Genomic DNA, 25,168 nt, shown 5'->3' with positions numbered 1-25,168 from the left:
GGAATAGGATCCATTGATCCTTTTGCGTTTGTCACACGCCCAACACTCACGAGTTTGAAGCTCGTCACAGTCATCCCTTCCCAGATCCTACTCAGAATACCACAGACAAGGTTTAGACGTTCCGGATCTCAGGAATGACCGCCAATGATTCTAGCTTATACCACGAAGACTCTGATTTGAATCATGAGGCTAAGAGATATACATTCAATCTAAGGTAGAATGGAGGTGGTTGTCAGGCACGCGCTCATAGGTGAGAATGATGATGAGTGTCACGGATCATCACATTCATCAAGTTGAAGTGCAAATGAATATCTTAGAATGGAAGCAACCGTAATAGAATGGAAAACAGTAGTAATTGCATTAATTCATGAAGAACAGCAGAGCTCCTCACCCCCAACAATGGGGTTTAGAGACTCATGCCATAGAGAACACAACAAGAAACGTGTAAAGTGTCATGAGGTACAAGATGAATCACTGAGAGTAGTATTTATAGTAAACTAGTGACTTAGTGTTACAGAAAATGAGTAAGCTAGGGTGTTTATTGTAAAAATCCACTTCTGGGGCCCACTTGGTGTGTGCTTGGGCTGAGCATTGAAGCTTTCATGTGTAGAGACATTTTCTGGAGTTAAACGCCAGCTTTTATGCCAGTTTGGGCGTTTAACTCAAGCTTTTGTGCCAGTTCTGGAGTTAAACGCCAAAATTCTTGAGCTGACTTGGAACGCCTGTTTGGGCCATCAAATCTTGGGCAAAGTATAAACTATTATATATTGCTTAAAAGCCCAGGATGTCTACTTTCTAACGCAATTTAGAGCGCACCAATTGGGCTTCTGTAGCTCCAGAAAATCCACTTTGAGTGCAGGGAGGTCAGAATCCAACAGCATCTGCAGTCCTTTTTTAGCCTCTGAATCAGATTTTTGCTCAGGTCCCTCAATTTCAGCTAGAAAATACCTAAAATTACAGAAAAACACACAAACTCATAGTAAAGCCCAGAAAAGTGATTTTTATTTAAAAAATAATAAAAACATAATAAAAACTAACTAAAATATACTAAAAACATACTAAAAATAATGCCAAAAAGCGTATGAATTATCCGCTCATCAATCTCTCCATCTTCCATGACTTAGAGATGGAAGCAATTGCCTTCCCTTTCCTCTTTCTAGAGGTTTCTCTGGCCTTAGGTGCCATGAATGATTATGAAAAAACAAAAAGCTATGCTTTTACCACACCAAACTTAAAATGGTTGCTCGTCCCCGAGCAAAAGAAGAAAGAAAGAAGTAGAAGAATAAGAAAAATGGAGGAGAGGGAGAGAGAGATGGTTTCGGCCAAGGGGAAGAAGAGAGGATTTTGTTGTGTGAAAATGAAGAGGGAATGAGGGGTTTATATAGGAGTGGGGAGGAGTTTAGGGTTCGGCCATTTAGGGTTGGGTTTGGGAGGGAAATTATTTTGAATTTAAAGGTAGGTGGGGTTTTTGGGGAAGAGAGGATGGATGTGATTGGTGAAGAGGTGATGGGAAAGAGTGATTTAGTTGATTGGTGAGGGGTATTTGGGGAAGAGAGTTATGGAAAGGTGTGAAAAGGAGAGAAGAAGTAGGTGGGGATCCTGTGGGGTCTGCAGATCCTGAGGTGTTTGAGGATTTCTCATCCCTACACCTTTTAGATGTGTAAAATGCCCTATATATACAATCCTGGTGTTTAACGCCAGACTGCAGCATGTTTCTGGCGTTAAACGCCACTTCCTTGCTTGTTTTGGGCGTTCAACGCCAGTCTATAGCATGTTTCTGGCGTTTAACGCCAGCTTTCCTCTGGGTGCAATCTTGGCGTTTAAACGCCAGACTGCTGCTTGTTTCTGGCGTTAAACGCCAGTTTCATGCTATGTTCTGGTGTTAAACGCCAACCAGATGCTCCTTACTGGCGTTTAAACGCCAGTAAGCCCTTCCTCCAGGGTGTTCTGTTTTCAATGCTGTTTTGCATTCTGTTTTCGATTTTTCAGTAGTTTTTGTGACTCCACATGATCATCAACCTAATAAAACATGAAATAACAAAGAGAAAATAAAATAAAAGTGATTAAATAACATTGGGTTGCCTCCCAACAAGCGCTTCTTTAATGTCAATAGCTTGACAGTGAGCTCTCATGGAGTCTCACAGATAATCAAAGCAAGGTTGGGACCTTCCAACACCAAACTTAGAGTTTGGTTGTGGCCTCCCAACACCAAACTTAGAGTTTGACTGTGGGGGCTTTGGTTGACTCTGCAGTGAGAGAAGCTTTTCATGCTTTCTCTCCATGGTTACAGAAGGAGATCTTTGAGTTTTAAATACAAGGTTGTCATCATTCAGTTGAAGGACCAACTCTCCTCTGTCCACATCAATCACAGCTCTTGCTGTGGCTAGGAAAGGTCTTCCAAGGATGATGGATTCGTCCTCATCCTTTCCAATATCCAGGATTATGAAATAAGCAGGGATGTAAAGGCCTTCAACCTTTACTAGCACGTCCTCTACTTGTCCATAAGATTGTTTTCTGGAGTTGTCTGCCATTTCTAATGAGATTCTGGCAGCTTGCACCTCAAAGATTCCCAGTTTCTCCATTACAGAGAGTGGCATGAGGTTTATCCCTGATCCAAGGTCACATAGAACCTTCTCAAAGGTCATGGTGCCTATGATACAAGGTATTAAGAACTTTCCAGGATCCTGTTTCTTCTAAGGCAATCTCAGTTGATCCAGATCACTTAGTTCATTGATGAGCAAGGGAGGTTCATCGTCCCAAGTCTCATTACTAAATAATTTGGCATTCAGCTTCATGATTGTACCAAGGTACTTGGCAACTTGCTCTTCAGTAACATCCTCATTCTCTTTAGAAGAAGAATATTCATCAGAGCTCATGAATGGCATAAGGAGGTTTAATGGAATCTCTATGGTCTCCAGATGAGCCTCAGAGTCCTTTGGTTCCTCAGAGGGAAACTCCTTATTGATCTTTGGACGTCCCAGGAGGTCTTCCTCACTGGGGTTCACATCCTCTCCCTCCCTTGTAGGTTCGGCCATGATGATCAATTCAATGGCCTTGCACTCTCCTTTTGGATTTTCTTCTGTATTGCTTGGGAGAGTACTATAAGGGGTTTCAGTGATTCTTTTACTCAGCTGGCCCACTTGTGTCTCCAAATTTCTAATGGAGGACCTTATTTCATTCATGAAACTTAGAGTGGCCTTAGATAGATCAGAGACTATATTTGCTAAGCTAGATGGATCATGCTCAGAACTCTCTGTCTTTTGCTGAGTGGATGATGGAAAAGGTTTGCTATTGTTAAACCTGTTTCTTCCACCATTCTTAAAGCCTTGTTGAGGCTTTTGTTGATCCTTCCATGAGAGATTTGGATAATTTCTCCATGAGGGATTATAGGTGTTTCCATAGGGTTCACCCATGTAATTCACCTCTGCTATTGCCGGGTTCTCAGGATCATAAGCTTCTTCTTTAGAAGATGCCTCTTTAGTACTGTTGGATGATTCCTTCAATCCATTCAGACTCTGAGAAATCATATTGACTTGCTGAGTCAATATTTTATTCTGAGCCAATATGGCATTCAGGGTATCAATTTCAAGAACTCCCTTCTTCTGAGGCGTCCCATTACTTACAGGATTCCTCTCAGAAGTGTACATGAACTGGTTATTAGCAACCATGTCAATGAGTTCTTGAGCTTCTGCAGGCGTTTTCTTTAGGTGAATGGATCCACCTGCAGAATGGTCCAATGACATCTTTGATAGTTCAGATAGACCATCATAGAATATATCCAGAATGGTCCATTCTAAAAGCATGTCAGAAGGACACTTTTTGGTCAGTTGCTTATATCTCTCCCAAGCTTCATAGAGGGATTCACCTTCTTTCTGTCTGAAGGTTTGAACATCCACTCTAAGCTTACTAAGCTTTTGAGGAGGAAAGAACTTGGCTAAGAAAGTCGTGACCAGCTTATCCCAAGAGTTCAGGCTATCTTTAGGTTGAGAGTCCAACCATATTCTAGCTCTGTCTCTTACAGCAAACGGGAAAAGCATAAGCCTGTAGACCTCGGAGTCAACCCCATTGGTCTTAACAGTATCACAGATCTGCAAGAATTCAGTTAAGAACTGAAAAGGATCTTCTGATGGAAGTCCATAAAACTTGCAATTCTGTTGCATCAGAGAAACTAATTGAGGCTTAAGCTCAAAATTGTTTGCTCCAATGGCAGGGATTGAGATGCTTCTTCCATGTAAGTTGGAATTTGGTGCAGTAAAGTCACCAAGCATATTCCTTGCATTGTTATTATTTTCGGCCATATCTTCTTCTTTTTCGAAAATTTTTGTCAGATTTTCTCCAGAGAGTTGTGCTTTAGCTTCCCTTAGCTTCCTCTTCAGAGTCCTTTCAGGTTCAGGATCAGCTTCAACAAGAATGTTCTTATCCTTGTTTCTGCTCATATAAAAAAGAAGAAAAAGCAGAAAAGAAAATATAGAATCATCTATGTCACAGTATAGAGATTCCTTTATGTGAGTAGAAGAAAGTAAGAATAGAAGAAGGAAGAGATGAGAATCCAAACACAAGGGTGAGGATAGAAGTGTTAATGGATGAATAAATAAATAGAGGGAGATTAGAGATGAGAGAAGAATTCGAAAATTTAATAAAATAAAATAAGAATATTTTAAAATTAAATTGAAAATTCAAAAATTAAAATTGAAATTGAATTATATTAAAAATTAAAACAATTAGTTAATAAAAAGAAAGAATTTTGAAAAAGAGGTAAGGAATTTTTGAAAATTAGAAGGAGAGAGTTAGTTAGGTAGTTTTGAAAAAGATATGATTGAAACAAAAAGATAAGATTGATTGAAAAAGGTTTGAAAATTATTTTTGAAAAAGATAAGAAGTTAGAAAAGACTTTGAAATTGATTTTGAAAAAGATATGATTGAGAGATATGATTGAAAATCATTTTGAAAAGGATTTGAAAAGGAAATTAAAAAGATTTGATTTTGAAAATTAAAGTTGATTACTTGACTAACAAGAAACTAAAAAGATATGATTCTAGAGTTTAAAGATTGAACCTTTCTTACTAGGCAAGTAAGAAACTTAAAATTTTTTAATCAATCACATTAATTGTTAGCATTAATTTTGAAAATTAATTTGAATATTTTCGAAAAAATGAAAAAGATTTTGAAAAATTTTAAAAAGGAATTCGAAAATATGAAAAGAAAATTGAAAAAGATTTGATTTTGAAAAAGATTTTGAAAAAGATAAGATTTTTAAATTGAAAATTTGACTTGGCTCATAAGAAACAACTAAATTTTAAAAAGTTTTGAAAAAGTCAACTCAAATTTTCGAAATTTATGAGTGATATAAGGGAAAGATATTTTTTTATTTTTGAATTTTTAATGATGAAAGAGAAAAACACAAAATTGAAACAAATCATGAAAATTATGAATCAAAACAACTAATGCATGCAAGAACACTATGAATGTTAAGATGAACACCAAGAACACTTTGAAGATCAAGATGAACATCACGACTTATTTTTGAAAATTTTTAAGAAAAGAAAAACATGCAAGACACCAAACTTAAAGATTTTTATTCTTTAGACATTAATAATTCAAGAATGCATACGAAAAACAAGTAAAGACACAAAACAAGAAAATAAGAGGATCAAACAAGAAGACTGGCCAGGAACAACTTGAAGATCATGAAGAACATATGATGAATTTTGGAAAATTCTTGAGAAAAACAAACACATGCAAGACACCAAACTTAAAAATTGACTCTAGACTCAAACAAGAAACACAAAATATTTTTTATTTTACGATTTTATTAAAAAAAATTTTGGTTTTTTTTCGAAAATTATTTTGGGAAAAACGAAAAGAAGAAAAATATATTTTTTTGTATTTTTTTGAAAATAAGAAATAAAAAGCTTAAAATTAAAATAAAATTACCTAATCCGAGAAACAAGATGAACCGTCAGTTGTCCAAACTCGAATAATCCCCGGCAACGGCGCCAAAAACATGGTGTGCGAAATCGTGATCATTCCTTCCTTGGTAACGGCGCTAAAAACTCAATACGCACGTTAATGTTCTTAATTCTGTTTCACAACTTCGTACAACTAACCAGCAAGTGCACTGGGTCGTCCAAGTAATAAACCTTATGTGAGTAAGGGTCGATCCCACGGAGATTGTCAGCTTGAAGCAAGCTATGGTCACCCTGTAAATCTCAGTTAGGCGAATTCAACTGATTTTATGAATTGATAAGTAAAAGATAAATAAAATATAAAATATGATAGTGGTACTTATGTAATTCATTGGTGAGAATTTCAGATAAGCGTATAGAGATGCTTTCGTCCCTCTGAACCTCTGCTTTCCTGCTGTTTTCATCCAATCCTTCCTACTCCTTTCCATGGCAAGCTATATGTTAGGTATCACTATTGTCAATGGCCACCTGTCCTCTCAGTGAAAATGGTCCAATGCACTGTCACTGCATGGCTAATCATCTGTCGGTTCTCGATCATACTGGAATAGGATCCATTGATCCTTTTGCGTCTGTCACTACGCCCAGCACTCACGAGTTTGAAGCTCGTCACAGTCATTCAATCCCTGAATCCTACTCGGAATACCATAGACAAGGTTTAGACTTTCCGGATTCTCAAGAATGGCCGTCCATGGGTTCTAACTTATACCACGAAGATACTAATAACTCGGACTCGGTCCCCTGTATTAAATATCCAAGAGATATCCATTCAATCTAAGGTAGAACGGAAGTGGTTCTCAGGCACGCGATCATAAGTTGAGAATGATGATGACTGTCACGATCATCACATCTATCATATTGAAGTGCGAATGAATATCTTAGAAGCGGAATAAGTTGAATTGAATAGAAAAATAGTAGTACTTTGCATTAATCTTTGAGGAACAGCAGAGCTCCACACCTTAATCTATGGTGTGTAGAAACTCTACCGTTGAAAATACACAAGTGATAAATGTTCAGGCATGGCCAAATGGCCAGCCCTCACTAAAGTCTGAGATAGCATAAAACTAATCAAAGATGATCCAAAGATATAAACATAATAGTAAAAAGTCCTATTTATACTAAACTAGTTACTAGGGTTTGCAGAATTGAGTAAATGATGCAGAAATCCACTTCTGGGGCCCACTTGGTGTGTGCTTGGGCTGAGCATTGAGCTTTACACGTGTAGAGGCTTCTCTTGGAGTTGAACGCCAGTTTGTAGCCTGTTTCTGGCGTTGAACTCCACTTTGCAACCTGTTTCTGGCGTTTGACTCCAGAATGCAGCATGAAACTGGCATTGAACGCCAGTTTACGTCGTCTATCCTTATTCAAAGTATGAACTATTATATATTGCTGGAAATCTATGGATGTCTACTTTCCAACGCAATTGAGAGCGCGCTATTTGGAGTTCTGTAGATCCAGAAAATCCATTCCGAGTGCAGAGAGGTCAGAATCCAACAACATTAGCAGTCCTTTTTCAGCCTGAATCAGATTTTTGCTCAAGTTCCTCAATTTCAGCCAGAAATTACCTGAAATCATAGAAAAACACACAAACTCATAGTAAAGTCCAGAAATGTGAGTTTTAATTAAAAACTAATAAAAATATAATGAAAATTAATTAAATCATACTAAAAACATACTAAAAACAATGCCAAAAAGCGTATAAATTATCCGCTCATCAGTGCGCGATCTGCATAATCTGCAGAATCGCTGGGGGTGATTTTGGGCCCTGTTTTGACCCAGTTTTCAGCCTGGAAAAGCAGACTAGAACCAGAGGACATGCAGAAATGAAAACAACATTCATTCTACACAGTTTTTTTTAGTTTTTAGATCTAGTTTTACTCCTCCTCTAGGTTTTCTCTCTACACATTCATAGTTCTTAGGATTTTATTTCTATTGCTCTTTGCATTGGGATATTGAGAAGAGTTATTACCTCATCAAGACTTCATCATTCTAGTTCGTTTTCTTTACTTGGCTTTACTCTTCCATGTCCTTTAATTTACTCAATTTTACTATTGGATTATTTTAGAATTTATTAATACAAGAGTTACTTTTATTTTTAATTGATTCCTTTGAGTTTTATTTATCATGTTTTTCTTTAATTCCTCCTCCTATGTTATGAGTTCTACATTCACAATGAGCGAGTAGTTCCCTAACTTGATGGGGAGTTGATTGAAAGGAACCCTTGAGTTGGGATGCTCAAAAGAAAAATTGTAATTGGATTTATTGTTGGATTGCCCTCTAGTCAGTGACACCAATCCCTTTTAATTGAGTGGGTTGAAACTTGTGAATAGAAATAGCATTCCAACTTGTTTGACTTTCCCTTACCTAGTAAGGGATAACTAAACAGAACAACCTCCAATTATCAATTAATCTTGAAAGTACTGCAACAAGAATAGGGCTTCCAAATAATCTACTCCCAGTCAAGGCTTTTATTTAAATTACTTAATTTCTCCAATTTAATTTCCTGTTTATTCAACTCAAACTCTTTTTGAAAACCTCTTATTAATAAATTAGCACACCTTTCTGCAACTCGTTGGGAGACGACCTGGGATTCATACTCCCAATATTTTAATTCTAATTTTTGTGACAACCCTTCTAAATTGATAAGTGAATTTCTGGTTAGTTAAGAACTATACTTGCAATGCATAACTTATATCAATTCTTAATTAGCAAATTTCCGCCACGTCGGGGTCATCTACCCCGAATTCATGTTAGAGACTATCAAGGTGTCCGACTTGTCATTTTCCTTTGCTACTGATGGTGAGTGTATGGTTTCTTGGATTAGACTATTATTGCCCCTGGCTTAGTGCTGGCCATTTTGGAGACGGTATAAGCTTGAAATTTGGCTAGCTGGTTTAGTATCTTCTCCAAGTATTTCTTCATGCTGGGGTCTTTGGCTTGGTAATCACCATTGATTTGTGAGGTTATTACTTGTGAGTCACTAAAGATGACGACCTTCAATGTGCCGATCTCTTTGACCATTCGGAGACCAGCAAGTACAACTTCATACTCAACCTGGTTATTAGAGGCTTGGAAGTCGAACTTTAATGAAAACTCTATCTGAGTTCCTTCTTCATTCTTGAGCCCTACTACCAGCTTTGTTTAATGACCTAACTACATATAGGCTCCAAGTCGTGAAATTCCCTTGTTGAACTCCCATGTATTCTGCGAGGAAGTCGGCTAAGTATTGCGACTTAATGGCCATCCAGGCTTCATATTTAAGTCGAACTCGGATAGCTCCACAGTCCACTATAGCATCCACCCTGCAATATCCATTTTTTGTAAGATATTCTTCATGGGTTGATTAGTTCGAATTTTGCTGGTGTGAGCTTGAAAATAAGGTCGCAATCTTCTGGACGTCAGAACAAGGGCGTATGCAAATTTTTCTATCCTTTGATAGTTCAATTCTGCCTCTTGCAATGACTTGCTTGTGAAGTAGATAGGCTTTTTCCCTGCTTCATCTTCTTGGACAAGGGATGAGGCTATAGCTTTATCAGCTATAGCTCGGCACAACACGAGCTCTTCACCCACTATAGGTTGGATCAGTATGGGGTTTGACTTAAGAATTTTTTGAATTCTTGGAAGGCCTGTTCAAATTCTTGAGTCCATTGAAAGTCATGCCCTTTTTTGAGGATTGCAAACAGTGGTAACAACTTTAGGGCTAAACCAATAAGGAACATAGATAGAGCTGCCAGCCTACCATTCAATTATTGAACTTCTTTTAAAAAAATCAGGATTCGTGGTGCACGAAATTGTGATGTCCAGGCTCGAACAATCCCTGGTAATGGCTCCAAAGCTTGGTGCTTTGATCTTAATTCATAATTGTCACAACTTCGATACAACTAACCAGCAAGTGCACTGGGTCGTCCAAGTAATACCTTACGTGAGTAAGGGTCGAATCCCACGAAGATTGTTGGTATGAAGCAAGCTATGGTCACCTTGTAAATCTCAGTCAGGCAGATATAAAGTGATAATGGAGTTTTCGAAATTAATAATAAAATAGGGATAGAGACACTTATGTAATTCATTGGTGAGAATTTCAGATAAGCGAATGGAGATGCTTTTCGTTCCTCTGAACCTCTGCTTTCCTGCTATCTTCATCCAGTCAGTCTTACTCCTTTCCATGGCTGGCTTTATGTGATACATCACCACTGTCAATGGCTACTTTCGGTCATCTCTCGGGAAAATGATTCAATGCCCTGTCACGGCACGGCTAATCGTCTGGAGGCATCACCCTTGCCAATGGCTTCATCTTATCCTCTCAGTGAATAATATGCTCACGCACCCTGTCACGGCACGGCTATTCATCTGTCGGTTCTCGATCATGCCGGAATAGGATTTACTATCCTTTTGCGTCTGTCACTAACGCCCTGCAATCGCGAGTTAGGAGCTCGTCACAGTCATTCAATCATTGAATCCTACTCGGAATACCACAGACAAGGTTTAGACTTTCCGGATTCTCTTGAATGCCGCCATCATTCTAGCTTACGCCACGAAGATTCTGGTTAGGAGATCTAAGAGATACTCATTCTAGCTTATTTCATGTAGAACAGAAGTGTTTGTCAGGCACGCGTTCATAAGGGAGAAGGATGATGAGCGTCACACATAATCATCACGTTCTTGGGTGCGAATGGATATCTTAGAAGAGAAATAAGAAGAATTGAATAGAAAACAGTAGTACTTTGCATTAATCTTTGAGGAACAGCAGAGCTCCACACCTTAATCTATGGAGTGTAGAAACTCTACCGTATGAAAATACATAAGTGAAGGTCCAGGCATGGCCGAGATGGCCAGCCCCCCTAAACGAGATCAATAGTCTCCTAAGATGAACAATGGAATAATACTGAGACCAAAGATGCCTAATACAATAGTAAAAGGTCCTATTTATAATAAACTAGCTACTAGGGTTTACATGAGTAAGTAATTGATGCATAAATCCACTTCTGGGGCCCACTTGGTGTGTGTTTGGGCTGAGCCTGAGTGTTGCACGTGCAGAGGCCATTTGTGGAGTTGAACGCCAGTTTCTGTGCCAGTTTGGGCGTTCAACTCTGGTTTTGGATCTTTTTCTGGCGCTGGACGCCAGATTTGGGCAGAAGGCTGGCGTTGAACGCCAGTTTACGTCATCAATTCTTGGCCAAAGTATGGACTATTATATATTTCTTGGAAGCGCGCCATTTCGAGTTTTGTAGCTCCAGAAAATCCACTTTGAGTGCAGGGAGGTCAGAATCCAACAGCATCAGCAGTCCTTCTTCAACCTCTGAATCTGATTTCTGCTCAAGTCCCTCAATTTCAGCCAGAAAATACCTGAAATCACAGAAAAACACACAAACTCATAGTAAAGTCCAGAAATGTGAATTTATCATAAAAACTAATGAAAACATCCCTAAAAGTAACTAGATCCTACTAAAAACATACTAAAAACAATGCCAAAAAGCGTATAAATTATCCGCTCATCACAACACCAAACTTAAATTGTTGCTTGTCCCCAAGCAACTGAAAATCAAATAGGATAAAAAGAAGAGAATATACTATAAATTCCAAACTATCAATGAAACATAGCTCCAATTCATATGAGCAGGACTTATAGCTTTTTGCCTCTTGAATAGTTTTGGCATCTCACTTTATCCATTGAGGTTTAGAATGATTGGCATCTATAGGAACTTCAGATTTCGAATAGTGTTATTGACTCTCCTAGTTCAGTATGATGATTCTTGAACACAGCTTCTTTATGAGTCTTGGCCGTGGCCCTAAGCACTTTGTTTTCCAGTATTACCACCGGATACATAAATGCCACAGACACATAATTGGGTGAACCTTTTCAGATTGTGACTCAGCTTTGCTAAAGTCCCCAATAAGAGGTGTCCAGGGTTCCTAAGCACACTCTTCTTTTGCTTTGGACCTTGACTTTAACCGCTCAGTCTCAAGTTTTCACTTGACACCTACACGCCACAAGCACATGGTTAGGGACAGCTTGGTTTAGCCGCTTAGACCAGGATTTTATTCCTTTAGGCCCTCCTATCCACTGATGCTCAAAGCCTTGGGATCCTTTTTATTTCCCTTGCCTTTTGGTTTTAAGGGTTATTGGCTTTTTCTGCTTGCTTTTTCTCTTTCTTTTTTTTTTTTCGCCCCTTTTTTTTTTTCTGCGAGCTTTGTTCTTTGCTGCTTTTTCTTGCTTCAAGAATCATTTTTATGATTTTTCAGATTATCAAATAACATGTCTCCTAGTCATCATTCTTTCAAGAGCCAACATATTTAACATTCTTAAACAACAACTTCAAAAGACATATGCACTGTTCAAGCATACATTCAGAAAATAAGAAGCATTGTCACCACATCAATATAATTAAGCTAAGTTCAAGGATAAATTCGAAACTCATGTACTTCTTGTTCTTTTGAATTAAAACATTTTTCTTTTAAGAGATGTGATGGATTCATAGGACATTCATATCTCTAAGACAAAATTACTAACTACTAATGATCATGTAATGAAGACATAAACATAGATAAGCACATAACATAGAAAATGAAAAACAGAAGAAAGAAGAACAAGGAATGAATCCACCTTAGTGATGGTGGCGTTTCCTTCTTGAGGAACCAATGATGTCCTTGAGCTCTTCTATGTCTCTTCCTTGTCTTTGTTGCTCCTCCCTCATTGCTTTTTGATCTTCTCTTATTTCATGAAGCATGATGGAGTGCTCTTGATATTCCACCCTTAGTTGTTCCATATTGGAACTCAATTCTTCTAGGGAGGTGTTGATGTGCTCCCAATAGTTTTGTGGAGGAAAGTGCATTTGAGGCATTTCCGGAATCTCATGGTGATGAGCTTCTTGCGCCTCTTGAGCTCCATGACTGGGCTCTCTTGCTTGCTCCATCTTTTTCTTAGTGATGGGCTTTTCCTCTTTAATGAGGATATCTCCCTCTATGTCAATCCCAGCTGAATTGCATAGGTGGCAAATGAGGTGAGGAAAGGCTAACCTTGCCATGGTGGAGGACTTGTCAGCCACCTTGTAGAGTTCTTGAGGTATAATCTCATGAACTTCCACCTCTTCTCCAATCATGATGCTATGGATCATGATGGCCCAGTCTATAGTAACTTCAGACCGGTTGCTAGTGGGAATAATTGAGCATTGAATAAACTCCAACCATCCTCTAGCTATAGGCTTGAGGTCCAATCTTCTTAGTTGAACCGGCTTGCCTTTGGAGTCAATCTTCCATTGAGCTCCTTCTACACATATGTCCATAAGGACTTGGTCCAACCTTTGATCAAAGTTGACTCTCCTTGTGTAGGGGCGTGCGTTCTCTTCCATGTATGGCAAGTTGAACGCCAACCTCACATTCTCCGGACTAAAATCTAAGTATTTCCCCCGAACCATTGTAACATAGTTCTTTGGATCCGGGTTCTTACTTTGATCATGGTTCTTGGTGATCCATGCATTGGCATAGAACTCTTGAACCATTAGGATGCCGACTTGTTGGATGGGATTTGTTAGAACTTCCCACCCTCTTCTTTGAATTTCATGTCGGATCTCCGGATACTCATTTCTTTTGAGTTTGAAAGGGACCTCAGGGATCACCTTCTTCTTGGCCACAACATCATAGAAGTGGTCTTGATGGGCTTTGGAGATGAATCTTTCCATCTCCCATGACTCGGATGTGGAAGCTTTTGTCTTCCCTTTCCCTCTTCTAGAGGATTCTCCGGTCTTGGGTGCCATCAATGTTAATGGAAAAACAAAAAAAAACTATGCTTTTACCACACCAAACTTAGAATATTGCTCGCCCTCGAGCAATAAACAAAAGAATAGAAGAAGAAGAAGAAGAAATATGGAGAGGGAGAGGGAGATGTGGTTTCGGCCAAGAAGAGTGTAGAGGGGTGTGTGTGTGAGAATTTGATGAAGAATGGAGGGCTTTATATAGGGAAGGGAGGGGGGTTAAGGTTCGGCCATATGGGTGGGTTTGGGTGGGAAATTGGTTTTGAATTTTGAAGGTAGGTGGAGTTTATGAGGTAGGTTTATGGGGAAGAGTGGATGGATGTGAGTGGTGAAGGTTTAGTGGGGAAGAGAGATTGAGGTGATTGGTGAAGAGTTTTTGGGGAAGAGTGTTTATGGGGTTGTGTGAAAGAAAGTGGTGAGAAGAAGTGAGTGGAGGTAGGTGGGGATCCTGTGGGGTCCACAGATCCTGAGGTGTTCAAGGAATTACATCCCTGCACCCATTAGGCATATAAAAATGCCTTTGTACCCAACTCTGGGCGTTCAGCGCCAGGTTGGTGCCCATTTTGGGCGTTCAACGCCCCTTTGCTGCCATTTCTGGCATTGAACGCCAGAACCATGCTTGTTCTGGGCGTTCAGTGCCAGGATGCTCCCATTCTGGGCGTTCAGCGCCAGAACTATGCTCTGTTCTGGCGTTTGAATGCCAGACAGATGCTCCTCCAGGGTGTGATTTTTCTTCTGCTGTTTTTAATTCCGTTTTCAATTTTTATATTTATTTTGTGACTCCACATGATCATGAACCTAAGAAAACACGAAAAACAATAAAAATAAGAATTAGATAAACATTGGGTTGCCTCCCAACAAGCGCTTCTTTAATGTCAATAGCTTGACAGTGGGCTCTCATGGAGCCTCACAGATGTGCAGAGCTTTGTTGAGACTCTCCAACACCAAACTTAGAGTTTGGATATGGGAGTTCAACACCAAACTTAGAGTTTGGTTGTGGCCTCCCAACACCAAACTTAGAGTTTGACTGTGGGGGCTCTGGTTGACTCTGCTTTGAGAGAAGCTTTTCAAGCGTCCTCTCCATGGTTGTAGAGGGAGATCCTTGAGTTTTGAATACAAGGGAGTTCTCATTCCATTGAAGGACTATTTCACCTCTGTCAACATCAATTACAGCTCTTGCTGTGGCCAGGAAAGGTCTTCCTAGGATGATGGATTCATCCTCTTCCTTTCCAGTATCCAGGACTATGAAATCAGTAGGTATGTAAAAGCCCTCAACCTTTACTAATACATCTTCTACTTGTCCATAAGCCTGTTTTCTTGAGCTGTCTGCCATCTCTAGTGAGATTTTAGCAGCTTGCACCCCATAGATTCCCAGTTTCTCTATTACAGAGAGGGGCATGAGGTTTATTCCTGACCAAGGTCACACAGAGCCTTAAAGATCATGGTGCCTATGGTACAGGGTATTATGAACTTTCCAGGATCCTGTCTCTTCTGAGGCAATATCAGTTGATCCAGATCACTTAGTTCATTGATGAACAAGGGAGGTTCAACTTCCCAAGTATCAATGCCAAATAATTTGGCATTCAGCTTCATGATTGCACCAAGAAACTTGGCAGTTTGCTTTTCAGTGACATCCTCATTCTCTTCAGAAGAGGAATACTCATCAGAGCTCATGAAGGGCATAAGGAGGTTCAATGGAATCTCTATGGTCTCTAGATGAGCCTTTGAGTCCTTTGGTTCCTCAGAGGGAAGCTCCTTATTGATCACTGGACGTCCCAGGAGGTCTTCCTCCTTGGGATTCACGTCCTCTCCTCTCCTCACAGGTTCGGCCATGGCGCTTATGTCAATGGCCTTGCACTCTCCTTTTGGGTTCTCTTCTGTATTGCTTGGGAGAGTACTAGGAGGGATTTCAGTGATCCTTTTACTCAGCTGGCCCACTTGTGCTTCCAGATTTCTAATGGAAGACCTTGTTTCATTCATGAAACTTACAGTGGCCTTAGATAGATCAGAGACTAGATTTGCTAAATTAGAAGCATTTTGTTCAGAGTTCTCTGTCTGTTGCTGAGTTGATGATGGAAAAGGTTTGCTATTGCTAAACCTGTTTCTTCCACCATTATTAAAGCCTTGTTGGGGCTTTTGATCCTTCCATGAGAAATTTGGATGATTTCTCCATGTTGAGTTATAGGTGTTTCCATAAGGTTCACCTAAGTAATTTACCTCTGCTATTGCAGGGTTCTCAGGATCATAGGCTTCTTCTTCAGAAGATGCCTCTTGAGTACTGTTGGATGCAGCTTGCATTCCATGCAGACTCTGAGAGATCATATTGACTTGCTGAGTCAATATTTTATTCTGAGCCAATATGGCATTCAGAGTATCAACTTCAAGAACTCCCTTCTTCATAGGCGTCCCATTGCTCACAGGATTCCTTTCAGAAGTGTACATGAACTGGTTATTAGCAACCATGTCAATGAGTTCTTGAGCTTCTGCAGGCGTTTTCTTTAGGTGAATAGATCCACCTGCAGAGGTATCCAATGACATCTTAGATAACTCAGACAGACCATCATAGAATATATCCAGGATGGTCCATTCTGAAAGCATGTCAGAAGGACACTTTTTGGTCAACTGTTTGTATCTTTCCCAAGCTTCATAGAGGGATTCACCTTCTTTCTGTCTGAAGGTTTGAACATCAGCTCTAAGCTTGCTCAGCTTTTGAGGAGGAAAGTACTTGGCTAAGAAAGCCGTGACCAGCTTATCCCAAGAGTTCAGGCTGTCTTTGGGTTGAGAATCCAACCATAATCTAGCTCTGTCTCTTACAGTAAAAGGGAAAAGCATGAGCCTGTAGACTTCAGGATCTACTCCATTAGTCTTAACAGTATCACATATCTACAAGGATTCAGTTAAGAACTGAAAAGGATCTTCAGATGGAAGTCCATGAAACTTGCAGTTCTGCTGCATCAGAGAAACTAATTGAGGTTTCAGCTCAAAATTGTTTGCTCCAATGGCAGGAATGGAGATGCTTCTTCCATGTAAACTGGAATTAGGTGCAGTAAAGTCACCAAGCATCTTCCTTACATTATCATTATTTTCGGCTGCCATCTCCTCTGCCTGTTCGAAAATTTCTGAAAGGTTATCTCTGGATTGTTGTATTTTAGCTTCTCTTAATTTTCTCTTCAGAGTCCTTTCAGGTTCTGGATCTGCTTCCACAAGAATGTTCTTATCCTTGCTCCTGCTCATATGACAAGGAAGAATGGACAGAATAATAATAATAATAATGGAGATCCTTTATACCACAGTATAGGGATCCCTGTGTGAGTGGAAGAAGAGGGGGAGACAAAGAATGTGATGTAAAGGAAGAAACACAACTGTACCGATGGAAGAGGTGTGAGATGAGATGTTAGGATATGAATGAATAAATAGAATAGAATGGGGGAGGGATAATTTTCGAAAATTTTTTTGAAAAAGAGTTAGTGATTTTTGAAAATGGTTTTTGAAAGATTGTTAGTAATTTTCGAAAATTAAGTTTTAAAAATTAAAATAATTAATAAATTAAAAAGAAATTTTGAAAAAGGGGAGAGATATTTTCGAAAATGAGAGAAAGAGAGTTAGTTAGGTGGTTTTGAAAAAGTTAAGAAACAAACAAAAAGTTAGTTAGTTAGTTGAAACAAATTTTTGAAAAGATAAGAAGTTAGGAAGTTAGAAAAGATATTTTGAAAAGATATTTTTGAAAAAGATAAGATAAGAAGATATTTTTGAAAAGATATGATTGAAGTTAGTTTTGAAAAAGATTTGATTTTTAAAATCTCAATTAATGACTTGATTCATAAGAAATCACAAGATATGATTCTAGAACTTAAAGTTTGAATCTTTCTTAACAAGCAAGTAACAAACTTCAAATTTTTGAATCAAAACATTAATTTGTTTATGTTATTTTCGAAAATTTGGTATAAAAATAAGAAAAAGATTTTTGAAAAATATTTTTGGAATTTTCGAAAATAACTAATAATTTTGAAAAAGATTTGATTTTTGAAAGAGATTTTGAAAAAGATAAGATTTTCAAATTGAAAATTTGATTTGACTCATAAGAAACAACTTGATTTTAAAAATTTTTGAAAAAGTCAATCCACATTTTCGAATTTGATGAGGGAAAAGAGGAAAGATATTTTTTTTTGATTTTTTGAATTTTTATGATGCAAGAGAAAAACACTAAAAAGATGCAATGCATGAAATTTTTAGATCAAAACAATGAATGCATGCAAGAATGCTATGAATGTCAAGATGAACACCAAGAACACTATGAATGTCAAGATGAACATCATAGACACAATTTTGAAAAATTTTTAATGCAAAGAAAACATGCAAGACACCAAACTTAGAATTCTTTAATGCTTACGCACTAAGAATTCAAGAATGCATATGATAAACATGAAAAGACACAAAACAAAAAATCATCAAGATCAAACAAGAAGACTTACCAAGAACAATTTGAAGATCATGAAGAACACTATGAATGCATGAAATTTTCGAAAAATGCAAGATGCATATGCAAGTGACACCAAACTTATGATATGACTCAAGACTCAAACAAGAAACAGAAAATATTTTTGATTTTTATGATTTTCAAATTTTTTTTGGATTTTTTTTTTTCGAAAATAGTATGAAAAAGAAAAAATAAGGATTCCAAAATTTTTAATATGAATTCCAGGAATCTTGCCATGTTAGTCTAAAGCTTCAGTCCAGGAATTAGACATGGCTCACTAGCCAGCCAAGCTTTCAATGAAAGCTCCAGTCCAAAACACTAGACATGGCCAATGGCCAGCCAAGTTTCAGCAGATATGGATACTTTTCATGTATAGAACAACTAAGTGTGTGAGAATCTCTTCATTTGTGATGGTAAGTTGAAACCTCAGTCAAAAATTAGACATGGCTTACAGCCAGCCAGGATTCAACAAATCATCATGAAACACTAGAATTCATTCTTAAAAATCTTGAATAAATTTTTGAAAATATTTTTATTTTTTTTTCAAAAACATATGAGAGATTTTTGAAAATATTTTTTTGAAAGATTTTTGAAAATAAAACAAAAAGAAAATTACCTAATCTGAGCAACAAGATGAACCGTCAGTTGTCCAAACTCAAACAATCCCCGGCAACGGCGCCAAAAACTTGGTGCTGTTGCCGGATCAAAAGGGAATCTAGCACTGATGTTACCGGACCAAAAGCTTGCCGAAAACTCAAACAATCCCCGGCAACGGCGCCAAAAACTTGGTGCACGAAATTGTGATGTCCAGGCTCGAACAATCCCTGGTAATGGCTCCAAAGCTTGGTGCTTTGATCTTAATTCATAATTGTCACAACTTCGATACAACTAACCAGCAAGTGCACTGGGTCGTCCAAGTAATACCTTACGTGAGTAAGGCTCGAATCCCACGGAGATTGTTGGTATGAAGCAAGCTATGGTCACCTTGTAAATCTCAGTCAGGCAGATATAAAATGATAATGGAGTTTTCGAAATTAATAATAAAATAGGGATAGAGACACTTATGTAATTCATTGGTGAGAATTTCAGATAAGCAAATGGAGATGCTTTTCGTTCCTCTGAACCTCTGCTTTCCTGCTATCTTCATCCAGTCAGTCTTACTCCTTTCCATGGCTGGCTTTATGTGATACATCACCACTGTCAATGGCTACTTTCGGTCATCTCTCGGGAAAATGATCCAATGCCCTGTCACGGCACGGCTAATCGTCTGGAGGCATCACCCTTGCCAATGGCTTCATCTTATCCTCTCAGTGAATAATATGCTCACGCACCCTGTCACGGCACGGCTATTCATCTGTCGGTTCTCGATCATGCCGGAATAGGATTTACTATCCTTTTGCGTCTGTCACTAACGCCCTGCAATCGCGAGTTAGGAGCTCGTCACAGTCATTCAATCATTGAATCCTACTCGGAATACCACAGACAAGGTTTAGACTTTCCGGATTCTCTTGAATGCCGCCATCATTCTAGCTTACGCCACGAAGATTCTGGTTAGGAGATCTAAGAGATACTCATTCTAGCTTATTTCATGTAGAACAGAAGTGTTTGTCAGGCACGCGTTCATAAGGGAGAAGGATGATGAGCGTCACACATAATCATCACCTTCATCACGTTCTTGGGTGCGAATGGATATCTTAGAAGAGAAATAAGAAGAATTGAATAGAAAACAGTAGTACTTTGCATTAATCTTTGAGGAACAGCAGAGCTCCACACCTTAATCTATGGAGTGTAGAAACTCTACCGTATGAAAATACATAAGTGAAGGTCCAGGCATGGCCGAGATGGCCAGCCCCCCTAAACGAGATCAATAGTCTCCTAAGATGAACAATGGAATAATACTGAGACCAAAGATGCCTAATACAATAGTAAAAGGTCCTATTTATAATAAACTAGCTACTAGGGTTTACATGAGTAAGTAATTGATGCATAAATCCACTTTCGGGGCCCACTTGGTGTGTGTTTGGGCTGAGCCTGAGTGTTACACGTGCAGAGGCCATTTGTGGAGTTGAACGCCAGTTTCTGTGCCAGTTTGGGCGTTCAACTCTGGTTTTGGATCCTTTTCTGGCGCTGGACGCTAGATTTGGGCAGAAGGCTGGTATTGAACGCCAGTTTACGTCATCAATTCTTGGTCAAAGTATGGACTATTATATATTGATGGAAAGCCCTGGATGTCTACTTTCCAACGCAATTGGAAGCGCGCCATTTCGAGTTCTGTAGCTCCAGAAAATCCACTTTGAGTGCAGGGAGGTCAGAATCCAACAGCATCAGCAGTCCTTCTTCAACCTCTGAATCTGATTTCTGCTCAAGTCCCTCAATTTCAGCCAGAAAATACCTGAAATCACAGAAAAACACACAAACTCATAGTAAAGTCCAGAAATGTGAATTTATCATAAAAACTAATGAAAACATCCCTAAAAGTAACTAGATCCTACTAAAAACATACTAAAAATAATGCCAAAAAGCGTATAAATTATCCGCTCATCAATTCGCTTCTCTAGGATTGCCTTACATTTGTTTGGGTTAGTTTCAATGCCCCTTTGGGTGAGCATGAATCCTAGAAACATTTATGCTTCTACTTCAAAGGTGCACTTGGTGGGATATAGCTGCATCCCATATTGCCTTATTGTGTTGAATACTTTTGCCAGGTTAGGCAGCAGGCTGGTTTCACCCTTGATTTTAACGAGCATGTCATCTACATAGACTTCTATGAGCTTTCCCAAATAAGGGGAGAATACCTTATTCATCAATTGCTAGTAAGTTGTCCCTGTATTTTTCAACCAAAAAGGCATAACCACATAACAATAATTTGTTCTAGGGATGATGAAAGACGTCTTCTCTTGGTTGGGCTTGTATTTTGGGTTGATTATATCCCGAGTAAGCATCCATAAAGGAAAGAAACTTATATCCTGATGCCGAATCTACCAAGGCGTCAATGCTAGGTAGAGGGTAGTGGTGCGCAAAAATTGTGATTACACTTTAATTATGTAAAATTCATCGCTCTTTCTTTCCCTGGTAATGGCGCCAAAAACATGATGCCAATACCATGGTTCACAACTTCGCACAACTAACCAGCAAGTGCACTAGGTCGTCCAAGTAATACCTTAGGTCACCTTGTAAATCTCAGTTAGGCGGATATAAAATAGTAATGGGGTTTTCGAAATTAATAATAAAACAGGGATAGAAGTACTTATGTAAATCATTAGTGAGAATTTTAGATAAGCGAATAGAGATGCTTACGTTCCTCTGAACCTCTGCTTTCCTGCTATCTTCATCCAATCAGTCTTACTCCTTTCCATGGCTGGCTTTATGTGATACATCACCATTGTCAATGGCTACTTTTGGTCTTCTCTCGGGAAAATGATCCAAATGCCCTGTCACGGCACGGCTAATCGTCTGGAGGCATCACCCTTGTCAATGGTTTCATCTTGTCCTCTCAGTGAAAATGGTCAACGCACCCTGTCACGGCACGGCTATTCATCTGTCGGTTCTCGATCATGCTGGAATAGGATTTACTATCCTTTTGCGTCTGTCACTACGCCCGGCAATCGCGAGTTTGAAGCTCGTCACAGTCATTCAATCATTGAATCCTACTCGGAATACCACAGACAAGGTTTAGACCTTCCGGATTCTCTTGAATGCCGCCATCATTCTAGCTTACACCACAAAGATTCCGATTAAGAGATCTAAGAGATACTCATTCAGTCGAAGGTAGAATGGAAGTGGTTGTCAGGCACGCGTTCATAGGGAATGATGATGATTGTCACGTTCATCACATTCAGGTTGAAGTGCGAATGAATATCTTAGAAGCGAAATAAGATGAATTGAATAGAAAATAGTAGTACTTTGCATTAATCTTTGAGGAACAGCAGAGCTCCACACCTTAATCTATGGAGTGTAGAAACTCTACCGTTGAAAATACATAAGTGATAATGGAGTTCATTGGTCTCGGCCCCAGAGGGGAACCGGAATAACCAAGACTGTGAATACAATGATAAAAAGTTCTATTTATAATAAACTAGTCATTAGGGTTTACAGAAGTAAGTAATTGATGCATAAATCCACTTCCGGGGCCCACTTGGTGTGTGCTTGGGCTGAGCTTGAGTGTTGCACGTGTAGAGGTTCTTCTTGGAGTTGAACGCCAGCATTTGTGCCAGTTTGGGCGTTCAACTCTGGTTTTGGATCCTTTTCTGGCGCTGGAGGCCAGAATTGGGCAGAGAGCTGGCGTTGAATGCCAGTTTGCGTCGTCTATCCTTGGCCAAAGTATAGACTATTATATATTGCTGGAAAGCCCTGGATGTCTACTTTCCAACGAAATTGGAAGCGCGCCATTTTGAGTTCTGTAGCTCCAAAAAATCCATTTTTAGTGCAGAGAGGTCAGAATCCAACAGCATCAGCAGTCCTTCTTCAACCTCTGAATCTGATTTCTGCTCAAGTCCCTCAATTTCAGCCAGAAAATACCTGAAATCACAGAAAAATACACAAACTTATAGTAAAGTCCAGAAATGTGAATTTAACATAAAAACTAATGAAAATATCCCTAAAAGTAACTAGATCCTACTAAAAACATACTAAAAACAATGCCAAAAAGCGTATAAATTATCCGCTCATCACAACACCAAACTTAAATTGTTGCTTGTCCCCAAGCAACTGAAAATCAAATAGGATAAAAAGAAGAGAATATACTATAAATTCCAAACTATCAATGAAACATAGCTTCAATCATATGAGCGGGACTTATAGCTTTTTGCCTCTTGAATAGTTTTGGCATCTCACTTTATCCATTGAGGTTCAGAATGATTGGCATCTATAGGAACTCAGAGTTCAGATAGTGTTATTGACTCTCCTAGTTCAGTATGATGATTCTTGAACACAGCTATTTTATGAGTCTTGGCCGTGGCCCTAAGCACTTTGTTTTCCAGTATTACCACCGGATACATAAATTCCACAGACACATAATTGGGTGAACCTTTTCAGATTGTGACTCAGCTTTGCTAAAGTCCCTAATTAGAGGTGTCCAGGGTTCTTAAGCACACTCTTTTTTTTTTTTGCTTTGGACCTTGACTTTAACCGCTCAGTCTCAAGTTTTCACTTGACACCTACACGCCACAAGCACATGGTTAGGGACAGCTTGGTTTAGCCGCTTAGGCCAGGATTTTATTCCTTTAGGCCCTCCTATCCACTGATGCTCAAAGCCTTGGGATCCTTTTTATTTACCCTTGCCTTTTGGTTTTAAGGGTTATTGGCTTTTTGCTCTTGCCTCTTGGTTTTAAGAGCTTTTGGCTTTTTCTGCTTGCTTTTTCTTTTTCTTTCTATTTTTTTTTCTTCGCCTATTTTTTTTTCTTTTTTTTTCTGCAAGCTTTGTTCTTTGCTGCTTTTTCTTGCTTCAAGAATCATTTTTATGATTTTTCAGATTATCAAATAACATGTCTCCTAGTCATCATTCTTTCAAGAGCCAACATATTTAACATTCTTAAACAACAACTTTAAAAGACATATGCACTGTTCAAGCATACATTCAGAAAACAAGAAGCATTGTCACCACATCAATATAATTAAGCTAAGTTCAAGGATAAATTCGAAACTCATGTACTTCTTGTTCTTTTGAATTAAAACATTTTTCATTTAAGAGAGGTGATGGATTCATAGGACATTCATAACTTTAAGACATAGTTACTAACTACTAATGATCATGTAAGGAAGACACAAACATAGATAAGCACTTAACATAGAAAACGAAAAACAGAGAAAGTAAGAACAAGGAATGAGTCCACCTTAGTGATGATGGCGTTTCCTTCTTGAGGAACCAATGATGTCCTTGAGCTCTTCTATGTCTCTTCCTTGTCTTTGTTGCTCCTCCCTCATTGCTTTTTGATCTTCTCTTATTTCATGAAGGATGATGGAGTGCTCTTGATGTTCCACCCTTAGTTGTCCCATGTTGGAACTTAATTCTTCTAGGGAGGTGTTGATGTGCTCCCAATATTTATGTGGAGGGAAGTGCATCCCCTGAGGTATCTCAGGGATTTCTTGATTTGCAGCCACATGTTCTACCACTGAGCTATAGACCCTTGAGATGAATCTTTCCATCTCCTATGACTCGGAGGTGGAAGCCTTTGTCTTCCCTTCCCCTCTTTTAGAGGTTTAGGTGCCATCAATGGTAATGGAAAAACAAAAAGCTTATGCTTTTACCACACCAAACTTAGAATGTTGCTCGCCCTCGAGCAAAAGAAGAAAAAATAGAAGAAGAAGAAGATATGGAGGAGATGGAGGGGTGTGTGTATGGATGTGAGTGGTGAATGGAGAATAGAAGGGATGATCATGAATGGAGAGAGAGAGAGGGTGAGGTGGGTAGGGATCCTGTGGGATTCATAGATCCTGAGATGATCCTGTGGTGTCCACAGATCCTGAGGTGTCAAGGATTTGCATTCCTGCACCAATTAGGCATGTAAAATGCCTTTGCACACAACTCTGGGCGTTCAGCGCCAGGTTGGTGCCCATTTTGGGCGTTCAATGCCCATTTGTTGCCATTTCTGGCGTTGAACGCCAGAACCATGCTTGTTCTGGGTGTTCAGCGCCAGGATGCTGCCCATTTTGGGCGTTCAGCGCCAGAACCATGCTCTGTTCTGGCGTTGAACGCCAGGCAGGTGCTTCCTCCAGGGTGTGATTTTTCTTCTGCTGTTTTTTATTCCGTTTTCAATTTTTTATTTTATTTTGTGACTCCACATGATCATGAACCTATAAAAACATATAACTAAGAAAAATATAGTTAGATAAATAAGAATTGGGTTGCCTCCCAACAAGCGCTTCTTTAATGTTAATAGCTTGACAGTGGGCTCTCATGGAGCCTCACAGATGTTCAGAGCATTGTTGAGACTCTCCAACACCAAACTTAGAGTTTGACTGTGGGGGCTTTATTTGACTCT

General features: G+C 39.0%; 2 non-coding genes across 2 annotated transcripts; both read left to right on the top strand.

The window, feature by feature from the left end:
* Window positions 1-3,797: 3,797 nt before the first annotated feature.
* LOC112724882 (small nucleolar RNA R71) lies at window positions 3,798-3,905 on the top strand. Its single transcript, XR_003164023.1, has one exon. It is a non-coding gene; the product is annotated as a small nucleolar RNA R71 (small nucleolar RNA).
* A 12,398-nt stretch (window positions 3,906-16,303) lies between these two features.
* On the top strand, window positions 16,304-16,411 carry LOC112724541 (small nucleolar RNA R71). The gene has a single exon (XR_003163698.1). It is a non-coding gene; the product is annotated as a small nucleolar RNA R71 (small nucleolar RNA).
* Window positions 16,412-25,168: the final 8,757 nt, after the last annotated feature.

This window comes from Arachis hypogaea, chromosome 11 (assembly GCF_003086295.3).
Source record: "Arachis hypogaea cultivar Tifrunner chromosome 11, arahy.Tifrunner.gnm2.J5K5, whole genome shotgun sequence".
Taxonomy (NCBI): domain Eukaryota; kingdom Viridiplantae; phylum Streptophyta; class Magnoliopsida; order Fabales; family Fabaceae; genus Arachis; species Arachis hypogaea.
Note: the sequence above shows the minus strand (reverse complement) of the source record. Positions and strands in the feature narration are given on the sequence as shown.